Source organism: Heloderma suspectum, chromosome 3, assembly GCF_057233095.1.
Source record: "Heloderma suspectum isolate Gila_16-S chromosome 3, 16-S_ref, whole genome shotgun sequence".
Taxonomy (NCBI): Eukaryota; Metazoa; Chordata; class Lepidosauria; order Squamata; family Helodermatidae; genus Heloderma; species Heloderma suspectum.
In genome coordinates this window covers 189,961,201-189,975,116 of record NC_139460.1, presented here as the reverse complement: position 1 = coordinate 189,975,116, position 13,916 = coordinate 189,961,201, and the positions used below count along the sequence as shown (strand labels likewise).

The 13,916-nt window shown below is 40.4% G+C and overlaps 1 protein-coding gene and 1 long non-coding RNA gene across 6 annotated transcripts in view; both read right to left on the bottom strand.

The window, feature by feature from the left end:
- The window catches only part of LRMDA (leucine rich melanocyte differentiation associated), a 1,351,091-nt gene that overhangs the window by 1,216,561 nt on the left and 120,614 nt on the right, over nt 1-13,916 (bottom strand). The gene's annotated exons all lie outside the window — the stretch shown is intronic.
- The window catches only part of LOC146350566 (uncharacterized), a 29,167-nt gene continuing 19,730 nt past the window's right edge, over nt 4,480-13,916 (bottom strand). The window contains exons 2-4 of the long non-coding RNA XR_014789315.1: nt 12,721-12,823; nt 4,837-4,905; nt 4,480-4,502 (exon numbers count right to left, since the gene is read on the bottom strand). This is a non-coding gene — a long non-coding RNA (uncharacterized LOC146350566). The remainder of the gene's footprint in view (nt 4,503-4,836; nt 4,906-12,720; nt 12,824-13,916) is intronic.

Genomic DNA, 13,916 nt, shown 5'->3' with positions numbered 1-13,916 from the left:
TGGTTTTGTATGGCTCCTATATACCAAAAAAAATCCCCCCACACACAAAACTAGGTATCTTATATATGAGAGAAGCGTTCTAGCTTAGCTTTCATCTTGACATGCTAGTTTTTTATGTGCAGAGAATTTATTGTTTTATGGAGGCATATTCCATCACGTGCTGCATTCTAAAGTGGTATAGCCAGATACAGATTTATCATCTCAGTGCAAACTAGGACTCTGCCATAAGAAAATGCCTTGCTGGATCAGATCAAAGGTCCTTCTAAGTGTCTGGCTATGTGCTGTTGGAAGCCCTCACACAGGGCTTGATTTCGGAGCCATATCAAATTATTTAGAACATATCCATTGCTACACCGGGGGGGAAAAAAACTCTGTGCATGTTATATATTATATGGCATTATGTATTGTGATGTTCTTTCCTTCCCAAAACAAAGAGCAGACAATCTCATATAGAAAAATATGATTTGCATTTTCAAGGATGCTGGAAGCACATTAGTTATAATGAGCAAAACAAGCATTGTCCCCCTGACAGCTTCACTTGACAAACCCTTGAATGTTTGACAAGAAAAAGGTCATGTTTTGTGAAATCCTTGAAAGGTCATTCAACAACAAATCACATGAATGAAATCACATGAGTTCAGGGAGGTTAACAGAAACACTACAGGCATTAAAGTGTGTTTTCAAGATAAACAAGGTAAAAAAAAGTGGTGGGGGGCGTGGACAGCTTATGTTTCAGCACTGGAAAGAAGAGGGGGGGGAAGAAGTCTCTAATTTGCCACACACTATAATTTTAAGACATTTTCTCTGCACTTGGCTGTTAAGGCAAAGTATTATTTCTTATGTTCAATACGTTTAGGAAAGGTTTATCAGATGACAAGCTGCAACATTTAAATGCCTGTTTTAAACATATATAAGCTGACCTTAGCCATGTTTAAAACACACACACACACACCCTATGAGATACTTAAAAGAAGAACAATAAAGCAATGACCATCTCAACTAGAATCTCAAAACTTCATGGCATGAAACTTTGCAAGATCTTTCTGGTAAACATTTTGACCTGCTTGTGACCTCTTATTTTCAGATCTATTTTCTTCTTTACGAAGAGCACACAGCATTTTTCACAGGAAGGAATTACAAAGAGTTGTTTATATGGGGTAATTTAACTACAGGACCAACGCAGGTAGCAGCATGATGTATCGGATATTGAGGCTATGGAGGGAAAAAGCATTGCTCAACAGTACAAAGACAAGCCTACTGAAGGATTTTCCTGGGGCAACCAAGCAAATTGGAGTATCACTTTTAGTAGAGACACAGAGAATCAGTGGCATTCCTGAAAGATTTTGAGGAGTTGCCTTTTTACCTTAGAAGTTGAATATTGCTCTCCTCACAATATGAGCTTTTAAGCTTGACTTTTCTATTTTAACAGCTCCATTACTAGAGTATGAGCAGTTTTACAGTTGCATACATTTAAAAGAATTAACATATACTGATAAGCAATGGACAGGTCGCCTTACTCTCCTGGACATGTGCCAACTACATGTCCTGTTTTGCAATTTCCAGAAAATTCTTGGAACAGACGTAACTATATCTACACATATTATTAATCCCTTTCATTTAGAACACTGCCTTCTTTCCTACGCCCCAGCCTCATGCACAAAGTAAAATCCACTGGTGGTAAGGGATTAATACTGGACATACATTTTCATCATTTGATTGTGTATATACCTCACGCACCAGGAATTGTGTGCATGTATATTTAAATATAACAGAAGGAGGAAACCACCTAGGGGGCACTTGGACCACTGGATGGCAAAGGAATACCAAGGAAGATAAGGGGATTATAGAGAAGCTGAATTAATTCAGTGTCTGTATGGACTGCAGAAGATGTAGGACAGACATCCATGCCTGAACTGATATTTTCAGAAAGAGACTCTGAGACAAACAGCGGTGATGAGAGATGAAGTTCTAGACCTTACTGATGATTTGAAAAACAAATCGATCACCAGGCCACAGTGGTATCCATCCAAGAGTTCTTTAAAAACTTAAATGTGAAATTTCTGATCTTCTGACAAAAATCTGTAACTCATATTGATGATTGGCTTCTGTACCAAAGGAGTGATACATTGTGAGAACCATCCATTTATTCCTAGTCTCTACTTTCCATTTTAAACCAGTTACTGATTAGTACCTCTTCTCTTATTCTATGAGTGCTATAAGTTTGCTCAGGATTATCTGATGAGGGATTTTGTGTCAAAGCCTTTTGAAAGTCCAAGTATACAACTGTCTTTCGGATCACCCGTATCCACATGCTTGTTGACACTCTCAAAAAACTCTAAATGGTTAGTGAGACCAGACTTACTTTTGCAGAAGCCATGTTTATTCTCCTCAACAAGACTCGGTATGCTTGATAATTTCATCTTTAATAATGCATTCCACCAATTTACCCAGAGCATACATCAAGCCAACCAGCCCATAATTTCCTGGATACCTATTGGATCCCTTTCTAAACTGGCCACTTTCCAGTTCTGTTCTAGAGAATTTTAAAAATCCCTTAAATAAACAAACAGTATCTGGCCCACAAAAATATATATTTTTGGTGCATATGCAATCACATCTACTAATCTAAGGATGACTTTACGAGATGTCATAAAAATGAAGGAGTCAACCATTTAATAGTTATATAAATATTAATAATAGCAACAATGGGAGAGATAATACACTTCCTAAAACCAGGGGTGTTCTAACTCCACCTAACACACAGGAATAAGTGTTTAACTACACATGACATTAAATTTTATGTCCTTTGTTGGGCATATGACTGAAAATCACATATGAAGACCCAAGATAAGATTCCAAAATACAGATGTGGTTTCTCAAAACGTCTATTACACCAGATACACACACAATCTGAGTACTGTACGTTCACCTATATGCATGGTCAGATGTCAAGGAAAAAATCTGCACACCAAAACATCAAGATCAAATAGAGAAATTAATTTCCTAGGGCAAAAGAATCCCCACAGGGATGCCATTTAGAAAGGTAGGGAGCTGACAGTTCACTCTTTCCTCACTACATTTCCTACCCCCATGTGATTATTCCTCAGAAATAACTTGTATGTTCTTAAAAATAATTGCTTTTGCAATTTAATACTGAATATACCCCAGGTCAGGCCTCTGAACTCTCCTGTGAATTTTGCCCTGCCCACAAATATATTTGACTCACCTACTGAAATCTGAATATACTCATGCAGACACAGTATTCATGGGTATATGGTAGTAACAGCAAAAGAAATTAGAAGGGACCTCAGTCGTCTTCCAGAAGTAGGAAATCTACCTAAAAGTACAATTGCCAAATAACCATGCAGCCATGCTCCATGCAGACAATCCCAACTCCTTAGTCTTTCCACATCTGCCAAATTATCAAGGTCTCTATTACATTTTTTGTTGTCCTCCTTCACATTTGCTCCAACTTCCCTGGGTCTTTCTTGAAGCACAGAGACCTCAACTTACCCAGCACTCCTAACAATAGCTTCTAGCATTGTGCGAAGAGTGGAAGAAAAACCAGTCTTATTAATAACCACTTGGTAATTAATATGGTACTTCCGAACTCATATTCAAATGGTTTTCTTAATTATTGCATAGTGCCTAGTGTTTGAGACACTGATTAATAATACTTATTATTTACAAACTATAATAATAAAATAACACAAGTTGATTAGACAATTCCAAGGGAGGTCAAAGTAGCTCCGTGGTACTACAGGTTTAAATTTACAGACGATTATGAAAAATTATCAACCCTCTCCAAATACACTGTTAGAAGGGAATTACTGCTTCTCCATTTATAGTCAGTCCATTGCTTTATTGAATGGGTTCCAAAACCCCATTTCATCAAAGACACTAGATATAGGGAAAGAACAGTGGCAAACTTTCCTCATTATTTGTTGTACTATTCCACCTACAAAGACAAGACATAAACAGCTGGGAACTGATTTTATCAACTATGAATCATGAAATGGTTAGATTCAGGGATGTCTATATTCTACACATCTTCCATACTGGCACAAAACTAGGTTTCCTGGGAATCTCAGCTTTCACTTAAGGTGAAAAATAGTGCTTCTACAGAAATGCTTTGAAAGTCATTATATCAACATCTCACTATATACTTTCAGAAATCTCAGAACGTGAGATGTAAAAAATTCAAATATGGAAGAAAACAAACCTGATATTTTCACCCATCCCTAGAGCAGAGAAGACACACAGAGCATCTGTACACCAACCTAAAATCCCACATTTAAAACGGGGCTTTCTGCTTCTGTTTTAAATGCAGGATCACAACAGACTCCCTTTACAGAGGCTTCCTTCCCCCCTCCTTCTCCCCCTCAGCTGAGTCTTCCATACATTTCACTGGTCTAGCTCCTCTTCTTGCGGCTTTTCCTTTTTCACAGAGGGAATTCAAGCAGAACACAAGTGGGGTAATTCGATAGCTCATTATATCCGATCTATTTAAAAATGGAATCAAGGTCATTTAGTGCAGGAGATGCCCTGGAGGTTCACAATGTCATCTAAAGGGCCCACAAACTTCTGTGAGTGAACAATCTCAATAGCAGGATAAAAGCTCTGTGTGAAGAAGCCCAGAGTCCTGACTTATTTATTTATTATTTAATTATTTAATTCATTTCTATACCGCCCAATAGCCGAAGCTCTCTGGGCGGTTCACAAAAATTAAAACCAAACGGCACACAATAAAACAATTTAAAATATATAGAACATTAAAACCACAATATAACAATACAACCACAACTTCTTCGGTCAGTATACTTTGCCACTGCGTACTTTGCAATGCAGTGCTATCACTTGGCAATCTGAGCAGGGCTAGGCCAGATGTTGACTTCTTCTGTATATCTGTAACAGTAAGATTGCACATTTTAGTATTTTATTTGAAAGTTGGGCATGATCAACATGAGAACCTCTAAAAAAGTCTGCTCAAGCTCCACCTATCCACTACAGCAAAGACAAAACAAAATCAATTGCTTGGATGAAAGGGCTCACTCATATACCTAGGGCCAGAAGCATACACACTTCAGTGACAATGCAAGAAAGGATACCTCAAGAAGCAGAGTTGCCCACTACTCCTACCAACAGGACAAAGAGCACAACAAAAATATAATGTAGCATAACGGCACCATAGCACCGTCAAGATCAAAGAGGCAGAGGTTGGAATATAGGCCCTGTGTTGACTTGTGTTGTGGATACTGGATTGATCATAGATCATTCAAGACAGACACTCCCCGCCCCCGCCCCATGGTTTGGGAATAGTTTATAGGAATAACTATGGTTTCGGAATAGCAACAAGAATAGCTACAAGAACGCTCACCTTGTACTTTGAGAACCATATTTTAAAGCACTCTCGTATGCACAAGCACAAACTAAGAATATTTAATAAAGAAACACCTTTTTGTCCATTAGCGTTAGCCGATTTAAAAGAGAGAGACAGAAACGTGTACAATGACTGATCCGACTGACTACCAGAAACAAGACACCTCATTTTGTCTTTCTTGCCAACTATTTTAGCTTATTTGCCATGAACACAGGGTATAATTAATATCGCACAAGGAGCCAGCATTGTCATTTTTCAAATCATTTCCCTGGAAATGTTCTACACCTCTTAATGGCCCTGCTAATGCTGTAGCTGTCATGTTTTGGACAGCTGTGTTTTTACAAGACAAACTCAGCTGCGCCGTGTACCTCTCTGTAGACTTTTTAGCTCAACGGCTCAGAGGCCATGAATGCCAGCTGGTAATGGCTGCATGGAAATCTTTGATTAATTTTTTTTTATACCTCTTGCTGCTGATTGGTGCTCAAATGTCACCTTCCCATTTTCTGTCTCCATCCAGTTTTACTTTTTTTGATTCCTTCCCAAGATCACCTGATAACTGAAGGATCAAACTAAGCATGCCAAAAAAAGCGGGGGGGGAGGGGAGAGAAATCATATGACTAATTAAAGGCAGGTCAACTGGTCTAGATGTGAAGAGAACGCAAAGTCAGGACTGCAGCCAGGTCAATCTTGTTTAAATGCAGCATTACTCAAGAGACTATGTCCATAATTTAAGGTAATGATAAATTTACTCAATACCTGGCACGCACCAAATAGTACAATCCCTGGATAAATTACACATGAATTAGGAAGTGGGGGAAGCAACTTATGCACAAAACATTCTCAATTATTATCTGCACATTTTGAAATCCACCTCTTTCGTATAGCCAAGCTGCACAATTTTCTATAAAAATTAAGAAAAAAAGATAAACTTGTCTGTCAGCTTAATCAAAAACTTTGAGTTAAGGATATTGTTAGCGGGCCAGAATGTATATAATATCTGTCTAAATTAGGTATTTTAGAGACTGCTTGTTAACTTTGTATAGAGGTCAACACTGAATTAAACAATAGCCACGTTAGCCTGTTGCAGAAAACGAAGAGTCTTGTGACACCATAAAAGACAAACAGATTCATTGTGGCAGCAGCCATCATCGGCAAGAGCATTGAAATGTTTGCTTCTTGAGGCCAAAAAATTGATGGGTGAAATTAATGATGCAGCCAAAGACTGAATTAATAGTAGGCTTGATTGAGATTGCCAGATGTCCTGTAGTACAAACTACCACAGTCCACTGTAACATAATGGCTACTATCCCTCACTTCAGGCAATTTTACTCCAATATATCCTTTATCTCTGAAAATTCTGATCTAGCCACCCACAACAAAGACCTGCATATGTTAAGTTAGGTATTGCTGCTTTTTATCTTTGAAGTGCTGGGTTTATTAGCCATCAACCAAACTGAGAAAAGGAGCCAGCAACGTTTTTCCCTTTCATGCTGCGTCTGCAAAACGCTACAGGAAAGTGGTGCTCATCAACACAGAGGCAGCAGGTCTCCCGTTAGGAACCAGCCAGGCCAGAGAAAAGTGACATGAACAGGATGCTGCTAAAACATGCAGTACAATTCAAAACACACACACACACACACACACACACTGTATTCTCTTCTGCATGATTTGCTGCCATTTAAGAGACAATAAACAGCAACTTTAGATTGCTAACAACATGTCATTGAAGGTTTGCTGTTGCTCAACATCAAGGAAAATCAATGCCAGCTCTACAGGGGCAGAAAAAACCAGAGAAGTGAGCTCCATTTCAGGTCTGTTTGAACTCATTTCCTTTCTCCATGGTTGCCCCCTTGTACACCCCTTCAGGCATCCCCTCGCAGCAGGCATGACAGTTTGACACATTGACAGCTTGCACTGAATGACAACTGATTTGTACAAATTTCAAGCCATATAAATCTACCTGTCACAACAACAACATAAAAGAGCTTGGACCCAGCAGGTAACTCAGAAAAATCTTCCCCTGACGGCACTTTCTGAAAAGCAACGGCTTGCCTCCTGCCACAAAATCCAACTATCATCCTTGTATAACTTTGAATAAAAATTCAGGGCCCATTTTCTTGCCAACAGGCTACCAATCGTCTTATTTAAAGATTAAAAAGAGCTAACAGAAGAGAAACACACACAGTTTCATTTTACACCGATATGAAAGTGGTACCTCCTGCTATTGCAGGCCTTACAACACCACTTTTCTCTGCAGAGCTCAGACAGAGTAAATGAGCAGAGATTTTTACGGTATTTAAACAATATTCCAGATTGCTATGGTGTTATGCATCCATTACATAGGAGCTGTTTAGACAATGCCATTGGCTGCTAAGAGTTCAAGGAAATTCAGTTGTTGTTGGGTGTGGTTGCCATTTTTGAACCAAGAACACATTCGTAAAAAAAGATTTTAAGTGTGTCTTTAATATACAAATTTATCAGGGTATTACTTGAAGGCCTAATCCTTCCATGCTACTTGATGAAGCAGTAATAAACAATAGAGTAGACAGAGTATTGAACCACGCAGAGAGCTTTGGCTATTGGGCAGTATAGAAATTTAATACATCAATAAATATAAAATATTTTTATACCAATCACTCATTCTGCTGTATTTTAAAAGAGGAATGGGTGCCTGACTTGAAAGGAGTCTCCAGCACCAGTGATGAAATGGATACATAATTTCACAATAAAGAAGCAAAAGACATTTCTATATATTTAGCCACCCTTGCACGTTAAAGCTACAGAGAACCATGGTTGCAGCACCAAAACATGCAAGATTAGTTCCCAAGCCTGTAAGCTAAAGTTTCCAAACAAAGGGCAAGTTCCCAAACAACTTGTGACAACTGTACATCAAAAAGTTGCTAAGAAACAATTTATAGACACACATTTTACTGAACCTACTGTGAGGTTCCAGGTTCACTACCTAACACCTCCAGTTAAACGATCACATGTAGAAGCAAGGCTGGGAAAGATCTTTGCCTGAGGTTTCAAACGGCTACTCTAAAGAGCCGATACTGAGCTAGATTGGCCAATGGTCTGACTCAAAATAAAACAGCTTTGTATATCAAATAGCAGTTACCAAGTAGCATGCCTTAACGCTAAAGCATAGGTTGTTTTTTGCCAACACATTTGAAAGTTCTGCCTAGGCTAGCAGTTTTCAAAGCAACGCCCTAAGAAATGACAAATGTGTCTAAATTAAAAGTGAGGATGCACAACGAAAGACTTGATCAGCTACTACTACATAGCCCATACTCAACATTAGGGAAGGAAACAAAAAAGCCCACTTACAATTGAGCATCTTTGTCACTCCAGCCCATCAACCAACTTAGGTTGATTTACACAGAACATTAAGCTTCCAGTACTGCACTATCATGGAATGAGAGGGAGCAGGGAGAACCTTGATCAATTGATAGGGAAAACACTTAAAACTTTGTATTTATTGGTACAACAAATGAGAGAGGCCTACAAAAATTACAGATCACAACAAATGCAATTGTTGCATTTGGCCCGACTTTTCAGCACTGATGGCCTGACCAAAATGTTGACTTTGCATGTGTTTGCCTCACACCTCCTGTTGAAAACTGCATGGCTAGACTTTTTTTTTTTTTAAGGAAATGCTTAAAGCACGTTGCCATAGAAGGACATATGCCTACAATTTTAACCCACCCACTCACCCCAAGACAGAAAAAGAAAAAAGAGGGTAATAACCTTTCTGTCTGCAAGGTGCAGACTTCCTACTCAACAGGTCTAAGAGGAGAACAGTTAAGGCTCTCCGTGCTGGGAAATGTTTTATTTATTCACTTAGGGGTGGGGGGGGAGTTCTCTGCTTGTATTTCTTGACTTGATTGAGCAGTTGTTTGGTGAAGACCATATCACTGTGTATTTCTACATACTGATATTGTAAACTAAATTGATTCCTTACTGCTATGCAACATTTCTCAATGGTATAATGGTCTTCCCGAAAAAACTGTAAACTATACATGTGAAAAAGGTGGAATAAAATGCAGAGCATTTAAAATAACAACTGTGCCCAGGTAATCAAAACGTTTGGGAATACACTGCTATATGCTCACTAAAATCAGGATATACAAATCCCAGAAGCTGCTTATCTGTTTACAGGACTATGAGCCAGAATCCAGCCATCCCTCCCCAACCTGTGAGCAGATGTTATTCATCCCAGAGTGCAGGACATGGAATAATGGGCTCAAGTGACAGGAAGCCAGATTCCAGCTGAACATCAGGGAAAACTTCCTGACTGTTAGAGCAATACGACAATGGAACCAATGACCTAGGGAGGTGGTGGGCTCTCCCACACTGGAGGTGTTCAAGATGAGGCTGGACAGCCATCTGTCAGGGATGCTCTGACCTGGATTCCTGCATTGAGCAGGAGGTTGGACTCGATGGCCTTGTAGGCCCCTTCCAACCCTAATATTCTATGATTCTATGAATTATTTAGCTGCAGTGCACATAGTGCTTTACAGAATACAAAAGGACAGATGTGTGAACAAAAGATAAAGTGATATTTCCTTCTGATAACATCCCTTTTCTCCTGGGGTGCCACTCCATAGGGCCCACTGGCTTTCAGGGGATGCTCAGGAGTACAGAGGAGAACTAAAATGGCCCCATGCAGAAGAAGAACACTGCCTGTGCTACTTTGAATCCTGCCCATGTTTTTAAAATTCTGCTGAAGGGCATGTCCTTACGATTAATCAACAAGGCCAAAAGGGTGGGATTTGGGCAACTGTGATGTCATGAGAATTTTGCAAGTGGGTCACGAGGCTGCCAAGGAATTGCCAGCTTGCCATGTCATTTAAATTACTCATCTATTTAAAATTTATATCCTGCCTTAATGGCCTATTATGCCAGACCCTCTAGGTAGCTCACAATATAATAGAACTATATGTAAATATAAAAGAACTAAAATTCAAGCAAAACCTAACACAAGCAATAAACAACAAAACAAAACCATAAACACATCAGTAAAGTAGTAGTCAACAATACAAATTGCAGAATCAGCAGCAAAATAGGTTAAAAGCTTCACAGCAGTGCACTGGGATTAGACAAAAGACTGTCTGGAATTATTTTTTAAACTTAAATTGCTTGTATTTTGGCACATACTAAACAGCCATTCAGTTTTTTTCCCAATTGTATTAATAAGCAGATCAATGCATGACTAGCATGTTTAGTTCCATCACACACACACACACACACACACACACCAGTTGCAGGCATGGGGAACCTGTGGACCTCCAGATGTTGTTGGACTACAACTCCTATCATCCCTGATCACTGGCCATGCTGGCTCGGGCTAATGGGAGTTGGAGACTGTGAAGGTTTGAGGCCTACAGAGGCAGCAGGGGCTTAGAGGTCTGGAGTTTTCTGTTGGGAGGGGGTAACCCTGAGAAGAGTAGTCTCATTTCTCTGGTGAAGGTTCTGTTTCATTTCTCCACTTACATTTCATTTCTGTAAGTTTGAAGCAGTACTTTCAGTTTTGAGGGAGGGGGGTATATAAACAGAGCGAGACAGCCAATAAGAGCAGACAAAGCCAGAGCCTAAAGTGAGAGCAGAGTCTAAAGAGAAAGCAAGAAGAAAAAGCCTAGAAAAGTCTAAGTGAAGCTAGGGTAAAGGAACTTGCATTTCGCAACATTTCTTTTCTTTTAATGCCTTTTCTATCACTCAGCTCTACTGTATAAATACCTTTAGCTGTAATTTATTTTAGATCTACTAGTAAACTGTTGTGATTAAACCCTGTATCTAGAGTGTAAGTCACCTCACGTCTACTGTCAGGGTTAGATCTGAGCCCATAGAGTCCCAAAGTAGCTCTGATTCTGATAAGGAGATAGAGTCCATGGGAGAGGAACTCTCTCAGGTTTCAGAGGTGCAGCTGGAGGGGGGAGCCCCCCCCCCGCTCATATTCCTGGGAGCAATACTGACCATGGCATGGAAAGGGAGGTACAACTTGAGCTTTTAGACACGAGGTGCAGGCACAAGCGAGAGGTTGCGGGAGCTGAGCTGAGGCGCTCAGCCCGTCTGGCTCAACATCAGCAGCTGCGGCCCAAGGCCCCACAGGAAGGGGGAGAATTTCCCCTCCTACCCCTTAAGTTCAGAGAGTTGCCGTGCTTTTCTCCAAACAGAGACAAACTGACATCCTAACCCTTAGAAACCCCTGGTAGGCTGTTCCTTTGTATTTCCTCTGAGTCTCAGGCAATTAGCATCTGTAAGCCTCATTAGGTTAAAGCTTTAGAAAGCAGCCCTTTTGTCTGACTGTTGATTCTGCCTATTGGAGGGCTCAGAAGACAACAGGGGCATTCCTGACATCTACAGCCTAAACTGTACTTTACAGGGAAGGGGAAGTTTAACAGAAGGAAGGTGGGACTCTTAAGGAGGCAAGAGATCCTTAAGGAGTTGCTCAGGGTGTCCAGGTCATAAGGGAAACCTTGACAGAGACTCTGTTGGGTTCATCATCATCAATCTTTGGAGACTTCCCGAACAGATAAATGCAAAAGGTTGGAAGTAGTAGCCATCCAGCCTTCCCAAACCTGGTGCTCTCCTGATGTTTTTTACTACAACTTTCATCAACCTCAGCAAGCTTGGCCAAGTTGCAGTCCAAAATATCTGGAGGGCACCAAGGTGGGGAAGGTTCAGAATGTTTCCAGCCTTTTCTCCACCGTGAAAAGGATAGGGAGGGGGCCTGATGGAGCATATACTTTACATGCAAAAGTTCCCAATCTGCTGTGAAAAGCATCTCAGGCAGCAGTGCTAGGAAAGGCCAGTACAGTTTGAGAGCTTCTACTAGTTGCCCGGGAGTAAGTAACTTGTGGCTTTCGAGATATGTTGGCCTATAACTGCCATTAGCCCTAGCAAGCTGGCAAGGGATAAAGGGAGTTGGTGAGGATAGTGAGGGATAAAGGGAGTTGTAGGCAATACATCTGAAGGGACACAAGTTGCCTACCCCACCTAGTCCAGTATACAATACTGGACTAGATGGACTAATGGTCAAACTTGGTGTAAAGTAGTTTCATATGGTATGAGTCACTCTTCTAAATACACTTCTCAACAGGGGCATGGACAGTGCTGTCACTCATACCTGCAAGGCTCTCTCATACCTTAGCATATAAACTTTACAGAACTACTAGAGATTGGAAAACTGTGGCAAAAACACAGCATGGAAATGTATGCATTTTGTACTACCAGCAGTCACTGTAGGATTGGAGAACCTGTACCAATATCTCTCAGATGAAGGAAACAAGTTCTTACTTAAATTTACCTCATTTTACCCTTTGGTGGTATTAATATGTTACCTGTTACATTGGGAGGTGGGGGGATATAGGTGAATCGATACACATCTCTTCTAAAATAGCCAGTGTTATGTTTCGCAGACACAGGATAGTCCTTCTGCTGGATCTATAAACGCAAGGAAAGTCAGTAGCAGCTCATGAACTTGCACATATTAATAAAATATGCTTTTCAAATAGGCAAATATGGAATCAGCCAACCTGCCTCCACAAAATGTAGCAAACTGAAAAGCAACCCCAAAGCATTGCTGGAGATTTGTTTCGAAGGCAAAAGAAGGGGACGGCAGAGGATGGGATGGCTAGATAGCATCACCGATGCAATGAATATGGACTTGAGCATGCTCCGGGAGAGAGCGGAGGACAGGAAGGCCTGGCGTGCTATGGTCCATGGGGTCACGAAGAGTCGGACACGACTTAACGACTGAACAACAACAACTGGCTTAATACTCAAACGTGATAATAAATGCTACTATGCTAGTAGTCCTAGAGCATTGGTGGCTAAGCTTTCTGTCAAAGGGGCCACAATTCTTAACTATGAGATATGCATTCCAGTGTCCTGCATAAAATTGACCATGTGCATCTTAATACATGCCCCAGAATGCTCTACAGCACGCTGGTGGTCCATGGCAGATGTTTAGGGGTTCCATGGAAGATGAATCAATTGAAGGTAGAAAATGTTAAAGCTACACTACACTTCAGAAGACAAAACAGGTCTTTAGATTTTGAATTCCTCAACAGAAAAGGCTGCATACTCAATCTTTAAAGATCTAATAGAAAGAACCTCCTCCCAGGTACACTCTTTTCGTATCTCAATAAGAGACCGACCGGTTATGTGCAAAATAATGCACAAGAAGGCCCAAATTCTAGGTTCCTGTTCTCTGGACTTGCACAAGTCAATAAATTTTTGCCGCTTGCAACCATCAGTGTTATTTGTAACTGTCAGAGGAAGGGAAATCTGTAATTGTTAAGCGAGAAGAAGCCTGTGCAAATTCCTCCCTGTGCAAAGTGAACAGTCAATCACTTTTATAAGGACAGGAACAACTGAAACTATCCATTCGTATACTTTCCTTTAGTCAACAATATTACCTTTAGTAATCTGGGGAATGTGCATCCATAAATTACAGAAAGTGTTATTGCATTGCTGAATAAACAGCAACATTTCCATCAGCAGCCGTGGCAGCCCCACAAAGGTATAACAAACA